This window comes from Hypanus sabinus, chromosome 5, assembly GCF_030144855.1.
Source record: "Hypanus sabinus isolate sHypSab1 chromosome 5, sHypSab1.hap1, whole genome shotgun sequence".
Taxonomy (NCBI): domain Eukaryota; kingdom Metazoa; phylum Chordata; class Chondrichthyes; order Myliobatiformes; family Dasyatidae; genus Hypanus; species Hypanus sabinus.
Genome location: NC_082710.1, coordinates 121728320 through 121745444, shown reverse-complemented (window position 1 = coordinate 121745444; position 17125 = coordinate 121728320).

The following is a 17125-nucleotide window of genomic DNA, read 5'->3' as shown; positions in this document are numbered from 1 at the left end:
GTAATTGCCTTTATTGCACTGTAGTATTGATACATCTGATTTTAGCTTTTCCTTCCAAAATACAGGGTGAACTTGATCATATTATGATCACTTGCCCCTTGGGGTTATTTTACCTTGAACACTCTAATCAATTCCAGATCATTGCACATCACCCAATCCAGAAAGAATAATCCCTGGTGGGCTCAAACACAAGCTGCTCTAAAAAGCCATCTCGTAGATATTCTAAAAATTCCCCCTTTGGAATCCAGCACCGACTTGATTTATTAAACGCCAAGCTGAAGTTGATATAAAGTATCCTGGTTTATGAGGTACCATTTTCCAGATGGGAACAGATAGAGTGGAGTGCAGAAGCTATGACATCATTAGTGGACCAATTGGAGTGATAAGTGAGCTGAGAAGGGTACAATGTGCCAGGAAGATTGGAATTTAATGCAATGTATAACCAGGCGCTCAAAGAACATCATTATTGTTGAGATCAGAGCTACTAGACATTAATCATTGAGGCAGGTGTCTGTCACTGTCTTGGACACTTGGATGATAATGACTGCTTTGAAGCCGAAGGGTACAGTGGGTTGTTCCAGAGAGATGTTCGAGATATCTGTTGCACCCTCTGTTAACTCAGCTGTGCAGTCCATCTGCACCCGACCAGGCATGTTATCGAGTCCTGCAGTTTTACATAGGTTGACCTTGGCAAGGATCTTCCTTGCATCAGCTGTGGGCAGACAGAGTACCCGCTCCTCAAGGGTAAGAATGGGGGACCTTCTTTGCTGGCATGTTTAGTGCATCAAACCAAGCAAAAAGATGTTCAGCCTATCAGGTATAGAAGCATTATGGCCATCAACACGTAGCATGGACTTGTAGTCTGTTGTGGTCAGATGGTCCTACCACATGTACCTCATGTCTCTGTTGTCATGTCCGATACACAGTATTAGGTTTTACCCACACACCCAGCTTAGGGTTGAGGCTGAAAACTTCCATTTTAGTCTCATTCAATCACAAGACCTTCTTCCACATCTTTAAAGTATATTCTAAGTGATACTTTGCAATGTCTTTCTGCCAAGGAAATGCTTTTTTTTTCCTGGTATGTGTAGTGTAAGTTTAATACTGTGCATCAACTAGGAAACATGATCCCTATTGTAAAGTATGATGGAGGCAGCATCATGCTATGGGATGCCTTTCAGCTGCAGTAATTGGTAATCTGGTCAGGATTAATGGGAAGATGAATGCTGCTAAATATAGCAAAATCCTGGATTAAAAACCTACTAGCTTCGACCTGAAAACTTAAACTGGGGAGGATTGAAGTCCTTGAATGGCCCAGTCAGAAAGTCCTGACCTTGCGATTGAACATCTGACAAAATTTCAAGATTGCTGTCCACCGCTGCTCCCCAACTAACCTGGCTCAGCTTGAGCAATTTTGCAAGGAGGAATGAGAAAATCTTGCTCTATCACAATGCACAAAGCTAATAGAGACTTATCAAAAAGGACTGTAATAGTTGTGAGGGGTTGTTTAGCTAAGTACTGAGCACAGTGGGATGAATATTTTTGACACAAGAGGTACTGCAGATGCTGAAAATCTAGAGCAATACACGCCATGTGCTGGAGGAAGTCAACAGGTCAAGTAGCATCCATGGATGGGAATAAACAGTCAATGTTTTGGTCTAGGACCCTTCATCAAGACTGATGAGGAGTCTCAGCCCGAAACATCAACTGTTTATTTGCATCCATAGATGCCATCTGATTTGCTGAGCTCCTCCAGCACATGGTGAATACTTTTGAACTGCTGACATTTCAGTTCTTAAATTTTTAGTTTTTCATGATCTACAATTTGCCCTGTTTTTTGGGTTCCACTGTGAGAAAACGTGCATGTGATTCACAAATAAAAATTCTCATTTAAATTGCTCGATAACCCTGGTTTTAATACTTAATTATGTGAACAAAGGGTTGGGGGCTGATTGCTTTCCAAGACACTGCATATTCAGTGCATAATCAGACGTATTTGGTAATACAAGTTAAATCTAAGAAGTTTCACTATAACTTCATTATACAGAATACATATTTGAGAAATAGGGACTACAGTGATCTGCTAGAACAATAAATTCCCTCTTTCAGAATTCCTGTTGAGCTCTGGAAGAAAAACATGCACAAATCTGGCATTTAAAACTGTGAAGAAGCAGCAATGGTACAATTTAGCTTCAAGTCTGATCATTCTAATAAAGAAATATGTGAGAGCTCATTCGTATATATCAAAATGTTTAACCTCGTTTTTTGTTTATATGTATACCCAAGTTTCCACTTCTAAGAATCACAAAGAAGTTGATTGAGGTAATTTGATCTTCAAGCTAATTAAATTCTGCAGCTATTCACCCAAATTCCGCAAGCCATGAGAAATCTGAGAAGGCAAAAGAGGAGCAGGTTTGCTTTTATTTCCTTTAAAACTAGCGACCACCCAATCGCTGCATGTCCCATTTCCATCACACTGCACAGCATAAAAACACATTGGTTCCAACATGCGTTGGATAATTTTTTAAATGTAAAATAATTTTTAACCATTTAAATAAATATACATAATGATAAACCAGATTCCCTTCCAGGTCCAACACAGCTCTGACCTGGTTTTGCATATACAACAGCACCAGCAAATCTCTGTCTGGTCAGCTACTGGCTGTGTAAAACACAAAATAATCTTGCTGTTAATATTTATCAACACATGTATTTTCAGTAAATGGTTTTGCTTCTTTCAAGACCCCAGCTTTCTCTACACTGCCCCTAATTACTGGAGTCAAATATTATACACATTGTCATGGATTTAAACCTTGCACCTAGATCACATCTGGCCAGGTCTGGGGCCTTTTCTGTCTGTGCACTCTGTGCTATCCCTGCAGTTAGCATGAACCCCTTAGGAACTTCTCTATATCACTATTATTGCTGTAAGAATCCTTTCATTGTTTACAAATGTCTCTGATATTCTTGTGGGCAGGTTTGCTAGAGCAGTTGGGGGAAGGTTTAAACTAATTTGGCAGGGGGTGGGAACTAGAGTGAAGGGACTCAGGATAGGACAGATGGTTTAAAAAAAAAGCAAAGATAGCATGCAGTCAGAATGTCAGGAAGGGCAGAGGCAAATGATAGGACAAAATTGCAGCTAGCAGGGTGAGTATCAGTGCATTGGTGATGCAGAGTCAAAAAGGGTAGGAAATAGAGTACTCAAAGTGTTATATCTTGATGCATGAAGTATAAGAAATACAGTAGATGATCTTGTTGCTCTATTACAGATTGAGAGCTATGATGTGGCCAACACTGAATTGTGGCTGAAGTATGGTTGTCATTGGGAGCTGAATGTCCAAAGTTAGAAATTGTATTGGAGGGATAGGAAGGTAGGCAGAGGGGGTGGCATGGTAAAGAATGGCATCAAATCAAAAGAAAGAAGTGACATAGGATCAAAAGATGTTGAATCCTTGTGGGTTGAGTTAAGAAACTGCAAGGGTAAAAGGACCCTAATGGCAGTTATATACAGGCCTCCCAACAGTAGTTGGGATGAGGACCACAGATTACAAAGGGAAATAGAAAAGGAGTGTCAAAAGGGCAATGATGTTGGGAGACTTCAACATGAAGGTTGATTGGGAAAATCAGGTTGATGATGGATCTCAAGACAGTGAATTTGTTGAATGCCTATGAGACAGCTTTCCAGAGTAGTTTGTCATTGAGCCTACTAGACAATCAGCTATATTGGATTGGGTGTTGTGTAATGAGCCAGAGGTGATTTGAAAGCTGAAGGTAAAAGACAGACAGACAGACATACTTTAGTAATCCTGAGGGAAACTGGGTTTTGTTACAGTCGCACCAACCAAGAATTATGTAGAAATATAGCAATATAAAACCATTAATAATTAAATAATAATAAGTAAATTATGCCAAGTGGAAATAAGTCCAGGACCAGCCTATTGGCTCAGGGTGTCTGACACTCCAAGGGAGGAATTGTAAAGTTTGATGGCCACAGGTAGGAATGACTTCCTATGACATTCAGTGTTACATCTCGGTGGAATGAGTCTCTGGCTGAATGTACTCCTGTGCCTAACCAGTACATTATGGAGTGAATGGGAGACATTGTCCAAGATGGCATGCAACTTGGACAGCGTCCTCTTTTCAGACACCACCGTCAGAGTGTCCAGTTCCACCCCCACAACATCACTGGCCTTACGAATGAGTTTGGTGATTCTGTTGGTGTCTGCTACCCTCAGCCTGCTGCCCCAGCACACAACAGCAAACATGATAGTACTGGCCAGTACAGACATCCACAGCATCGTCCGACAGATGTTAAAGGATCTCAGTCTCCTCAGGAAGTAGAGATGGCTCTGATCCTTCTTGTAGACAGCCTCAGTGTTCTTTGACCATTCCAGTTTATTGTCAATTCATATCCCCAGGTATTTGTAATCCTCCACCATGTCCACACTGACCCCTTGGATGGAAACAGGGGTCACCGGTGCCTTAGCCCTCCTCAGGTCCACCACCAGTTCCTTAGTCTTTTTCACATTAAGCTGCAGATGATTCTGCTCGCACCATGTGACAAAGTTTCCCACCGTAGCCCTGTACTCCGCCTCATCTCCCTTGCTGATGCATCCAACTATGGCAGAGACATCAGAAAACTTCTGAAGATGCCAGGACTCTGTGCAGTAGCTGAAGTCTGAGGTGTAGATGGTGTAGAGAAAAGGAGACAGGACAGTCCTCTGTGGAGCCCCAGTGCTGCTGATCACTCTGTCTGACACACAGTATTGCAAGTGCACGTACTGTGGTCTGCCAGTCAGGTAATCAATAATCCATGACACCAGGGAAGCATCCACCTGCATCACTGTCAGCTTCTCACCCGGCAGAGCAGGGCGGATGGTGTTGAACGCACTGGAGAAGTCAAAAAACGTAACCCTCACAATGCTCGCCAGCTTGTCCAGCTGGGCGTAGACATGGTTCAGCAGGTAGACGATGGCATCCTCAACTCCTAGTCGGGGCTGGTAGGTGAACTGGAGGGGGTCTAAGTGTGGCCTAACCATAGGCCGGAGCTGCTCTAGAACAAGTCTCTCCAGGGTCTTCAAGATGTGGGAGGTCAATGCCTCCAGTCTGTAGTCATTGGAGCCACAGGGGTGCGGCGTCTTCGATACAGGAACAAGGCAGGACGTCTTCCACAGCACAGGAACCCTCTGGAGACCCGGGCTCAGGTTGAAGAAATGGTGAAGTACTCCACATAGCTGGGGGGCACAGGCTTTGAGCACCCTGGGGCTGAAACCATCCAGGCCTGCAGCCTAGCTTGGCTGGAGACGTATCAGCTGTCTTCTCACCTGTTCAGATGTGAAGCCCACCGTGGTGGTTTCAGGTGGGAGAGGGGTGTAGTCATGAGAGCAGGTTGGGGGGGCTATGAGGAGGGGTAGGATGGGAGAGTGGAGTATGTGTTGGTTGGGGGCCGACAACAGATGACTCATGTGGGGGGTGGGCAGGGGCCACAGTGTCAAATCTGTTGAAGAACAGGTTAAGTTCGTAGGCCCTGTCCACACTGCCTTCAGCTCCTCTGTTGCTAGTTTGCTGGAACCAATTAATGCTCCTCACCCCACTCCAGACCTCTCTCATGTTGCTCTGCTGGAGTTTCCACTCAAGCTTCCTCCTATTCCTGTCCTTAGCCTCCCTGATCTTGGCTGTCAGGTTACTCTGTATTGTCCTCAGCTCCTCCCTATTTCCATCTCTAAACGCCCTCTTTTAGCGTTCAGGATGTCCTTAATGTCCTTTGTTACCCATGGCTTGTCACTTGAATAACAAAGGACAGTTCTTGCTGGAACATTGCAGTCCACACAGAAGTTGAAGTAACCAGTGATGCACTCTGTGAGCCCATCAATATCCTCTCCATGTGGCTCACAGAGTGCCTGATCCCTTAAGAGCCAGTGATCACAATATAATTGAGTTCATCTTGAGAATTGACAGGGAGAAAGTAAAGTCTGATGTAACAGTATTTCAGTAGAGTAAATTAAATTAGTGGTATGAGAGAGGAGTTGTCCAAAACAAATTTAAAGTAGATGCTGGCAGGGATGTCAGCAGAACAGGAATGGTGTGTGTTTCTGGGAAAAAGTAAAGAAGGTGCAAGATAGGTGTATTCCATAAACAAAGAAATAATTAAAGGGCAAAATAGTATAACCACGGATGACAAGGAAAGTCAAAGCTGTGTAAAAGCAAGAGCAACAAAACAAAAATTAATGGGAAGACAGAGGATTAGGAAGGTTTTAAAAACCTACAGAGAGCAACTAAAAGAGTCATTAGGAAGGAGAAGATGAAATATGAAAGCAAGCTAGCAAACAACTTCAAAGTGGATAGTAAAAACTTCTTCAAATATGTAAATATTAAGAGAGATGTGAGAGGATATAGGACCGCTAGTAAATGAGGCCAGAGAAATAATAACGGGAGAGAAGGAGATGGCAGATGAACTAAATGAGTATTTTTCATCAGTTTTCACTGTGGAAGACACTAAAAGTATGCCAACATTTGAAAGTTGTGAGGGAAGAGAAACGAGTGCAGTTACCATTACAAGGGAGGTGGTCAAAAAGCTGAAAGAGCTACTGGTACATAAGTCACCCAGGCCAGCTGAACTGCACCATAGCATTCTGAAAAAGGTAGCAGTAGAGATTAAGGAAGCATTACTATAGATCTTTCAAAAATCGTTGGACTCTGGCATGGTGCCAGAGGACTGCAGAATTGCAAATGTCACTCCACTCTTTAAGAAAGGAGGAAGTCAGCAGAATGGAAATTATCGATCAGTTAGCCTGACCTCAGTGGTTGGGAAGATGTTGGACTCAATCGTTAAGGATGAGGTTATCGAGTACTTGGTGACACCGGACAGAATAGGACAAATACTATCATTCCAGAGGTCCAGTCAGCATTGGGAACAGAGAACTTTGAAGAGGTTACTCGCCGGTTAGCGAAGCTGGTATAAAAGGATAGCGTTGCGGGCGTTGGGAGAGTTCAGAGGTCCAACCAGCGGCGGGAACAGAGCACTTTGATGAGATTATTCGCAGGTCAATGAAACTTGTGTAAAAGGAGAGTTTCACGAGCATTCGGGCATTTCAGAGGTCCAATCAGTGTCTGGAGCTGAGCACTGCAAATTAAATACAAGTACAGAAGGGGCAAGTGGGGTGGCCATTGTTGGGAGTAGGCCAGCAGTGAGAGTAGGAGTGACAGGCTTTGACTCAAGAGGCTGAGGCTGAAGAAACAGGTTTGAGGATTTTCCATTGTACAGTGCAGGCAGGATGACAAATATGGCAGTGGAGTGTTCCTCCTGTAGGATGTGGGAATTCATGGAACCTGATGGTCTCTCTGGTGACTACACCTGCGGGAAGTGCAGCTCATGGAAGAGCGCATGAAGGAGCTGGAGGTGGATGAACTTAAGATAATCCAGGAGGCAAAACAGTTGATAGAATCAACTTCTGAGCAGGTGGTTACACCCAGATTGCAGAATTCGGGGAGTAAATGGGTGAACACCAAGAGGGGTAAAGGGAGCAGTATGTCAGTGCTGTGGCCATTCTCCTCAGCAATGGGTATACCCATTTGGATACTGCTGAGGGGGACAACCTATCTGGGCCAGGCAGCAGCAGCCAAACCAATAGCACTGTGGTCAGCTCTGAGACTAAGAAGAATAGGGTGAAGTCAGGCAGAGCAATAGTCATAGGAGACTCGATAGTTAGGGGAACAGATTGGAGATTCTGCAGCAGCAAATGAGTCGGCAGGATAATGTGTCCCCTCCCAGGTACTAGGGACCAGGATGTCTCTGCAGAATATTCTTAAAGGAGAGGGTGAGCAGCCAGAGGACATGGTAAATGTTGTTATCAATGACAGAGGCAGGAAAGGGGTTGAGGTCCTATGTAGTAAGTTTGGGGAGTTAAGAAGGAGGCTGACAGGCAGGACCTCCAAGGTGGTAATCTCCAGGTTTACTCCCAGTGCTGTGAGCTAGTGAAGCTCAGAAAGGGAAATTAGTGTAGGTGAATAAACGGTTGAGAAAATGGTGCAGGGGGCAGGGGTTCAAGTTCTTGAATCATTGGAACCTTTTTGGGAAGGGGGTGACATGTACAAGTGGGACAGGTTGCACCTGAACACGAGGGGAAGCAATATCTTGGGAGGGAGGTTTGCTAATGAAGGAGAGATTTATCTAGATTTGCAGGGAGGTGGGAAACAAAGTGAAGAGGCAGAGGATGGGGTGCTTAGCACACAGGTAGAGACAGCTTGTAGAGAGTTTAAGAAGAAGGATAGCAGATAATAGAGCAAAGAAGCACTCAGCTAGATCGTTTGAGATGAGTCTATTTTAATACAAGGACTTTCATAAGCAAGGCAGAAGAACGTAGAGCCTAGATCAATATGTGGAACTATGATGCTGTGGCCATTACAGAGACTTTAATAACTCAGGGGCAGGAATGGCTGCCGACTGTGCTAGGCTGTAGATGTTTCAAAAAGGACAGGTAGGGAGGCAAAAGAGGTGGGGGAGTTGGGGGCACTGCTAATCAGGGATAGCATCATGGCTGCAGAAAAGGAGGAAGTCATGAAGGGATTGTGTACTGAGTCACTGTGAGTGGAAGTCAGAACCAAGAAGAGGGCAATAACTCTGCTGGGTGTTTTTTTTAAATCAACCTCACCCCAATGGTAACAGAGACATCGTGGAGCAGATAGGGAGGCAGATTCTGGAATGGTACAATAGAAATAAGGTTGCTGTGATGCATGATTTTAACTTTCCTAATATTGACTGGTTTCTCATTAGGACAAGGGGTTTAGATGGGAGAGAGATTGTTAGCTGTGTTAGGGAAGGTTTTCTGTCACAACATGCGGATAGGCCAACTAGAGGAGAGGCTGTTCTTGATCTGGTACTGGGAAATGAACCTGGTCAGGTGTCAGATCTCTCAGTGGGAGAGCATTTTGGAGATAGTGATCACAACTCTATCTCCTTTACCATAGTTCTGGAGAAGAATAGGAGCAGACAATCTGGGAAAACATTTAATTGGGGTAGGGGGAGATATAATGCTATTAGGCAGGAACTTAGGAACATAAATGGGGAGCAGATGCTCTCAGTTAAAAGCACAGCAAAAATACTACAAATGTTCAGGGAACACTTGCATGGAATTCTGCATGTGTATGTTCCAATGAGCCAGGGAAAAGATGGTAGGGTAAAAAAAAAGTCAATAATGGATGTAGAAATCTAGTTAAGAAGAACAGAAAAGCTTATACTGTAAAAGGTTCAAGAAGCTAGGTATTGTTAGAGCTCTAGAAAATTACAAGGTTGCCAGGAAGTGGCTCGAGAACAAAATTAGGAAAGCTAGAAGGGGCCATGAGAAGGCCTTGGTGAGCAGGATTAAGGAAAATCCCAAGGCATTCTACAAGTACGTGAAGAGCAAAAGGATGTACCATGTGAGAACAGGACCAATCAGTAGTGATAGTAGAAACATGTGCATAGAGTCGGAGGAGATAGCGGAGGTACTTAATGAATACTTTGCTTCAGTACTCACCAGTGAAAAGGACCTTGGCAATTATGGGGATGGCTTACAGTGGGCTGAAATTCTTAAGTGTATAGACATTACTAAAGAGAATATGCTGAAACTTTTGAAATATATTAAGTTAGATATGTTGCCAGGACCGGACCAATATATACCCCACGCTACTGTGGGAAGCAAGGGAAGAGATGGTTGAGCTTCTGGCAATGATCTTTGCATCATCAAGAGCAATGGCAGAAGTATCAGAGGATTGAAAGGTTGCAAAAGTTGTTCAATTGTTCAAGAAAGGGGGTAGAGATAACCCAGTAAGTCATAGACCAGTGAGTCTTACTTTACTGATGGGCAAATTATTGGAAAAGTTCCTGAAAGGCAGGATTTTTTGAGCATTTGGAGAGACATAATCTGATTAAGGATAGTCAGCATGGCTTTATCAAGGGCAGGTTGTGCCTTACAAACATGATTGATTTCTTTGAGGATGTAACAAAACACATTGATGAAGGTAGAACAGTGGATGTAGTGTATATGGATTTCAGTAAGGCATTTGATAAGGTTTCCCATGAAAGGTCCTTCAGAAAGTAAGGAGGCATGGAATTCAAGGAGACCTTGCTTTGAGGATGCAGAAGGCAAAGGGCAGTTGTAGATGGTTCGTATTCCGCATGGAGGTTGGTGACCAGTGGTGTTCCGCAGCGATTTGTTCTGGGACCCCTCCTCTTCATGATTCTTATAAATGACCTGGATGAAGTAGTAGAAGAGTGGGTTAGTAAGTCTGTTGATGACACAAAAGTTGGGGGTATTGTGGATAGTCTGGAGGGTTGTCAGAGGTTATAGAGGGACATCGATAAGATGCAGAGCTGGGCTGAGAAGTGGCAGATGGATTTCAATGCAGATAAGTATGAAGTGGATCATTTCAGTTGGTCAAATTTGAAGACAGAATATAATATTAATGGTAAGACTTTGGCAGTGTAGAGGATCAATGAAATCTTGGGGTCTGTGTCCATAGGACACTCAAAGCTGCTGCGCAGGTTGCCAATGTTGTTAAAAAGGTGTATGGTGCATTGGCCTTCATTAACCGTGGGACTGAGTTCAAGAGCCATGAGGTGATGTTACTCCATACGCCATAGTTACTGCTATACTTAGACCCCACTTGGAGTAGTCAGTTCAGTTCTGGTCACATCATTAGAGGAAGGATGTGTAAACTATAGAGACAGCACAGAAGAGATTTACAAGGATGTTGCCTGGATTGTGGAGCATGTCTTATTAGAATACTTTGAGTGAACTTGGCCTTTTCTCCTTGGAACGAGGGAGGATGAGAGGTGTCCTGATAGAGCATAAGATGATGAGAGGCATTGATCGTGTGGATAGCCAGAGGCTTTTCCCAGGGCTGAAATAGCTAACACAAGGGGGCATAATTTCAAGGTGCTTGGAAGTAGGCACAAGGGGGACATCAGCAGTAAATTTTTCACTCAGCGAGTGGTGAGTGTGAGGAATGCACGGTCAGTGAAGATGGTAGAGGCGAATACAATAGGGCCTTTTAAGAGAGTCTTAGATAGGTACATGGACCTTAGAAAAATGGCGGGCTATGCGGCAGGGAAATTCTAGGCAATTTCTTGAGTAGTTACATGGTTGGAACAACATTGTGGGCCAAGGAGCCTGCAACATCCGGTAGATTTCTATGTTTCTAAATTCAGCATGGTTTCCATAAGGGAAAATCTTGCCTGATGAACCTATTGGAATTCTTGGAAGAGATTACAAGTAGCGTAGATAAAGGGAAGCTGTGGATGTTGTATATTTGGACTTTCAGAAGGCCTTTGACAAGGTGCCACACATGAGGCTGCTTACAAAGTTGAGAGCCCATAGTATTTCAGGAAAGTTACTGGCATGGTTAGAGCATTGGCTGATTGGTAGGAGGCAGTGACTGGGAATAAAAGGGGATCCTTTTCTGTTTGGCTGCCAGTGACTAGTGGTGTTCCACAGTGGTCGGTGTTGGGACCACTTCTATTTAGCTGTATATAAATGATGATGGAATAGATGTCCTTGTTGCCAAGTTTGCATATGATACAAGAATTGTTGGAGTGCTACAGGTTAGCTACCAAAGGACTTGGACAGATTAGGAGAATGGGCAAGAAAGTGGTAAATTAAATAAAATGCTGAAAAATGCATGGTCCTGTACCTTGGCAGAAGTAGTACTGTAAATGTGCAGACTATTTTCTAAATGGATAGAAAATCAAAAAAATATAAGATTCAAATGGACTTGTGAGTCTTTGTGCAGAACAACCTAAAGGTTCACTTGCAGGTGAACTCGGTGCTAAGGTAGGCAAAGGAAATGATAGCATGTGTTTCAAGAAGTCTAGAGAACAAGAGCAAGGATATGATATTGAATCTTTATAAGGCATTGATGAGGCCTCATCATGAGTATTGTGATCAGTTTTAATCTCCTCATCTAAGAAAAGATGTGCTGGCATTGGAGAGGTTTCAGAGGAGATTCGCAAGGATGATTCCAGGAGTAAAAGTGTTATAATGAGAGGAGTGCTTGATAGCTCTGGGTCTGTACTTGCTGGAAATTAGAAAAATGAGGGAGGGATCTCATTGCAACCTTCCAAGTGTTGAAAGGCCTTGACAATGTAGATGAGGAAAGGATGTTTACTGTGTTGGGGAGTCTAACACAAAACTGAGATGTGGAGAAATTTCCTTAGCCAGAGGGTGGTGAATTTGTGGATTTTTTTTAAACCACAGGCAGCTGTGAAGGTAAGGTTTATGTGTATTTAAAGCAAAGCTTTACATGTTCTTGATTAGACACAGCAACAAATGTTACAGGGAGAAGGCTGAGGAATGGGGTTGAGGAAGGAAAACAAAGGATCAGCCATGATTGAATGGTGGAACAGACTTGATGGGCCAAATGGCCCAATTTTGCTCTTATATCTTATTGTCTTATGTTCTTATAAGCCATGTTGAACTTTTTTTTTCATGTTTAAGTTTTACTTCAACGATAAGCTGAGTTTACTCCATTAAACAGTGTGTTATTCTGCACCAGGCAATGCCTGGAGGCTGAATGAGACATCTGTATAGATATATCTGTTTTACAGAAACCAAAGTGTTTGGGCTTTAAATAGCACACAGTATAATCTTAAAGAGGAAGTAATATTTACATGAACAAATTTATGTGAACCACAACAAATTAGACAAATGAATTAAACTACAACGTTTGTCTGATTAAACAAAGTACATCGCTATAAAATGGAATGAGTAGTGTACAGGTAGCCAATATTAACTAATTAATATGGAGTCTGCAATGCGAATAACAGTCAGGCTAATGGACCTTTTTGTTATAATGAAGTACATATGACTGAGGTTTCTGGACTACAATTAAATTATGCAGAGCAGAAATTGCTGATTCTCTGGTCCTTAGCAGCACCATTTGTGAAGTCTTTGATCAACAAGCTAACAAAAAAAATCATTGTAATATTAGCAAACAGTGAGGTTGCCAAGAGCAAGGTCATTTTTTTAATCTTAGATATATAGAAGACCAAAGCCAAATGCTGCCATAAAAGCCAAGACTCAAACAACATGACATATTTCTGGACCTGAAAGAGGGAGGTACTAATGTTTCTTTTACTAAAAATAAGGGAATTTATTCTAAACTTCAGTGTAGTCGAAAACCTATTAATGCACTTGTTAAAGAAACATTAAATGGAATTTATGTGTTGTGAGACTTACCAAAGGACACTGACAATCTTGATAAATGAGCTAGCATTGCAACCCCAGATTTTATTAAGTGCTTTAAGGTGGTTATTGCTACTGATAGAGGAAGAATCTTTGTTCCCAGATGATGAAATTGATGTGGGAAGAGCGCTCACTCAATTCACAAAGAAGTTTAATAAACACCAGGATACTAGACAATTGAGATCAAGACCTTTAATCTCATGTTGACTCTTGAACAATTTGTTCTCAACTGTAGTAGGGATAGGCTGCTTCATAGCAATCACAGTCCACTTCTGTTCTTGAAATGCTTGAAACAAAAAAAACCGATCTCTTCAAATTTAGTACAACTTTTATTTTGCAACAGGCAAAACTGAGTGTTTACTGAATATATATTAAGAATCTTAATTTGAACATATAAAAGAATGACGACTGTGTATTGTATATTTGTGTGCTTATGATGGCAAGTAGGGAATGCACGCACTACGCATTTGAAGAATGCATCATTTTTACTGTTAATATTAATTTACTTATTGCAGTAGCAGCCAGTTAGAATAGATTATCTCTTAGTAAAAGAGAAGTGTTTTTTTTTCCAGATTCAACCTCACTAATAAACCACCAATTTGTCTTGAAAATCATGGATGCTTTTGGACATTGACCTTGGAATGCTTCTGAATGATCTCATCAGCTGTTCTTCATTTATTTAGGAATGAAGGAACACCATTTGCTATGTTTTATTTTATTTTGCATAACTGTGATGTGTTGATGTGTTAAAGTGGACAGAGACTTGGCTATCAGTTTTACAGTGTGATATTGCCAACACTTTTGGTGAGTGTTAAAATTCTTCAGCCTGACTGGCTGCATAGCAATTACAAGAAACCATAAAATATTGTACTAGCAAATGAGAGAGGAATTTCTAATGGTTGCGTTATAGGCTGTCTAATTGCTTTTATTTTCAATGGTTCTTGTTTGCAAATTGCTTGAATTCATTTTGGAATTTAATATCCTTTCTAGATTGTAATATTGGTTTTTCAGCTGTCTCATTTGTCAATCTACAGTCTACAAGGAAGCACCTCAACATACTGGCAAAACAATGTTACAATTTATAAATTATTGGAAAATTGAACATTAATGTCAAGGTCAAGGGTTCATGCATGTTGATATAAATCTAACTGGAAATTTCAAAAGGATGAAACTTTAAAGATACAAGTGGAAATCCAGTTAAATTGGAATAACCTTTCATTTTTGTATACACCTGTTTCCAACTTATTACAGAATCAATAAATGCAACAAATTATTTCTAACATCCACATATAATCAAACTTCAGATTGAAGTGAGATAAAACTTTATTTTCTTTAGTTTGAGTTTGATTGATCTTGGAATTTTCAATGTGTTGTTTTCTCAGCTGATTACCTTCAGAAAATCAACTTGGTTTTTAAACAGTGCGCACAAACTGTCATATATTCATGTGTTTACATTTAATTTACACCTCATAGCACATGGTTAAGTGGCAGAAAATACCACGTATATGTTTTAAATTAAATATGCAGTGCCTTATTTAAATTCAGTTTTGCACTCTTTGATTATATTATACAGATAATGCTGAAGATTGATGCTTCTCCTTTTTGTTGATCATCAGGGTCCTGATTAAAGTATTCTTGCACAATTTAATATTTAATTATGGGTGCGTGCTCATTGGTCCAAATCATTTGCTTATCACAAAGCTTATTTGCAAGGAAGACTTTGGTTAAATCATGCAAAGGATTGAAATAAGTTCAGTACAGTCAATTTGGACAGAGTATATGCTCTGAGGAACAGTTGTCCAGTTTATGCTTGGTCTCACCAATTTAGAAGGTGCTCGAAGGTTGAAATTTCCAGTTTCCGGTAACCAACACCCACCAGTTTGCTCTCTTATTGTTCAATTTCCCCTTGTTACCTGAACACATCCCCCTTTCCAACAGATTCAATTTGTCCATCATCCCTTCCTCACCTGCTTCCATATCACCTACCAACCACTGTCTCCAGCCTTCCCCATCTCCATCTGCTCTTTCCAACAGAATCCAGCTGACTTTTTCTTGAAATACCGTGCAACACAATCTCAATAAAAATTAAGCATAGTTACTTACCTCATGGGTCCATGTAGAGTTTTGCATGGCTGAGCTAGCATTTAATTGTCCATCCCTTGTTGCCCTTGAGAAAGTGGTGGTGCTTTCTGTGAACTATTGCAGTCCTTGCCATGCACAGCATACATGTTCACAATGTTGTTGGGGAGTGAGTTCCAGGATCTTGCAGAAACAAGAAATGTTATTTTAGTACATCCGGGTTGCTGTCATATCTTTATAGTAAATTAGCAGAGGTTTTATGTGCATTTAAAATGCAATCATACAATAAAAATAAAGCTGTTCTTGAATTTCACCACATTGAAACATGAGGTAAGTTACATATAATTCAATGTTGATAAGATGGTCTTGTATCATAATTAAAGAAAAAATCTGCTGGATTCTGCTGAAAAAGGCAGGTCGAGTCAGGTTAGAGACAGAGGTTGGTAGGTGATATGGATGCAGATGAGGGAAAGTTAATGGGCAAATAGAAACTGGTGGAGGAGGGGGATGTAAATGGGAATTGACAAGGAAGAGATTGAAAAGATGAACAAAAAGAGATCAAAAGGTTACCTGAGATATTTAACTCCCCCTTTCATTTCCACACAGCCCTCTCTGTCCTTGGCCTTCTTTGCTGCCATCCCGAGTCCAAATGCAAACTAGATGAACAGTACTTCATATTCCACTTTGCTAGCCAACAACTGAATGGTACAAAGATTGACATTTCTAATTTCAGACAGCACACTCTCCCTTTTCTTCTACTCCTATAAGTTTCTATATCAGTTTCTTCTCTCCTGGTTCATCTTTCAAACAACCTTTCCCTCCTGCCTCCATCTGTCCATCACCCTCCCTTATCTCATTTCATCTATCACCAGCTATCAGTCTCATAATAATCTTTAAAAAAAAAGGCCAGAAACTGCTGGCTGCATTGGAAAGATTGACACATTGCTTACACAAGTAACTGGATTGTGTTTATTGAACAGATTAAGCAATATTTTAAAGAAAAAAAGCCAACAGGAAGCAAATACCAATTTTGCTGAATGCATTGGATACCAAGGCATATAGTTTGCTTTGAAGTTTAGCTGTGCCAAGCAAAACAGCCAAAGTAAGAATTGCTGAAATCATAAAAGTAATGAAGGGACATTTAGAATCAACAACCATATTGCTTGGAGAATGCTTTATGTTTTAAAAGCAGAAACAAAAGGAAAGGGAGTCCATTTCAGCATATAGGTATGTGGCTGAATTGAAAAAGTTGTCTGAGCATTGTCCTTTCAATAATTGGTTAATGATGCACTGAGAGATCACTTGCTTGTGAAAGCTCACTAACAAGCATTCAAAAATGGTTCCTAACTGAAGCACAACTTACATTTAAAAGAGCAGTGGAAATAGCTGTATCAATGGAAACAGCAGACAGATGTGCAATTGAGTAGCAATCTGGAATGAAAGGGAGTGCAAAAAAATTGTAATGTGTAAACTGAAATCATACTGGCTGATAAAATTGTGTTACCTTTTTGGCAGATGCTCATTTACACCAAACTAATACAGATTTAAAGTGAAACTTGCAGAAAATGCAAGAAAGTAGGATGTATCCAAAGAGCATGTCAGGCATAGAAAAGTAAATAGAATGCACATGGAAGAGAAAAAGTTATAAAGTCAAGTTACAGTTTCAAAACAAGTACTAATCTGCATGATGACAGTGACATCGAACTGAATAGCATTGAAACTTACAATGTATGAATTAACAACAGAGAAGCAATTTGCCTGCCCCCAGAAGTGAATGGCAAATTATTAAAATGGAATTGGACACTGGCTTGGTTGTTGCAGTCATT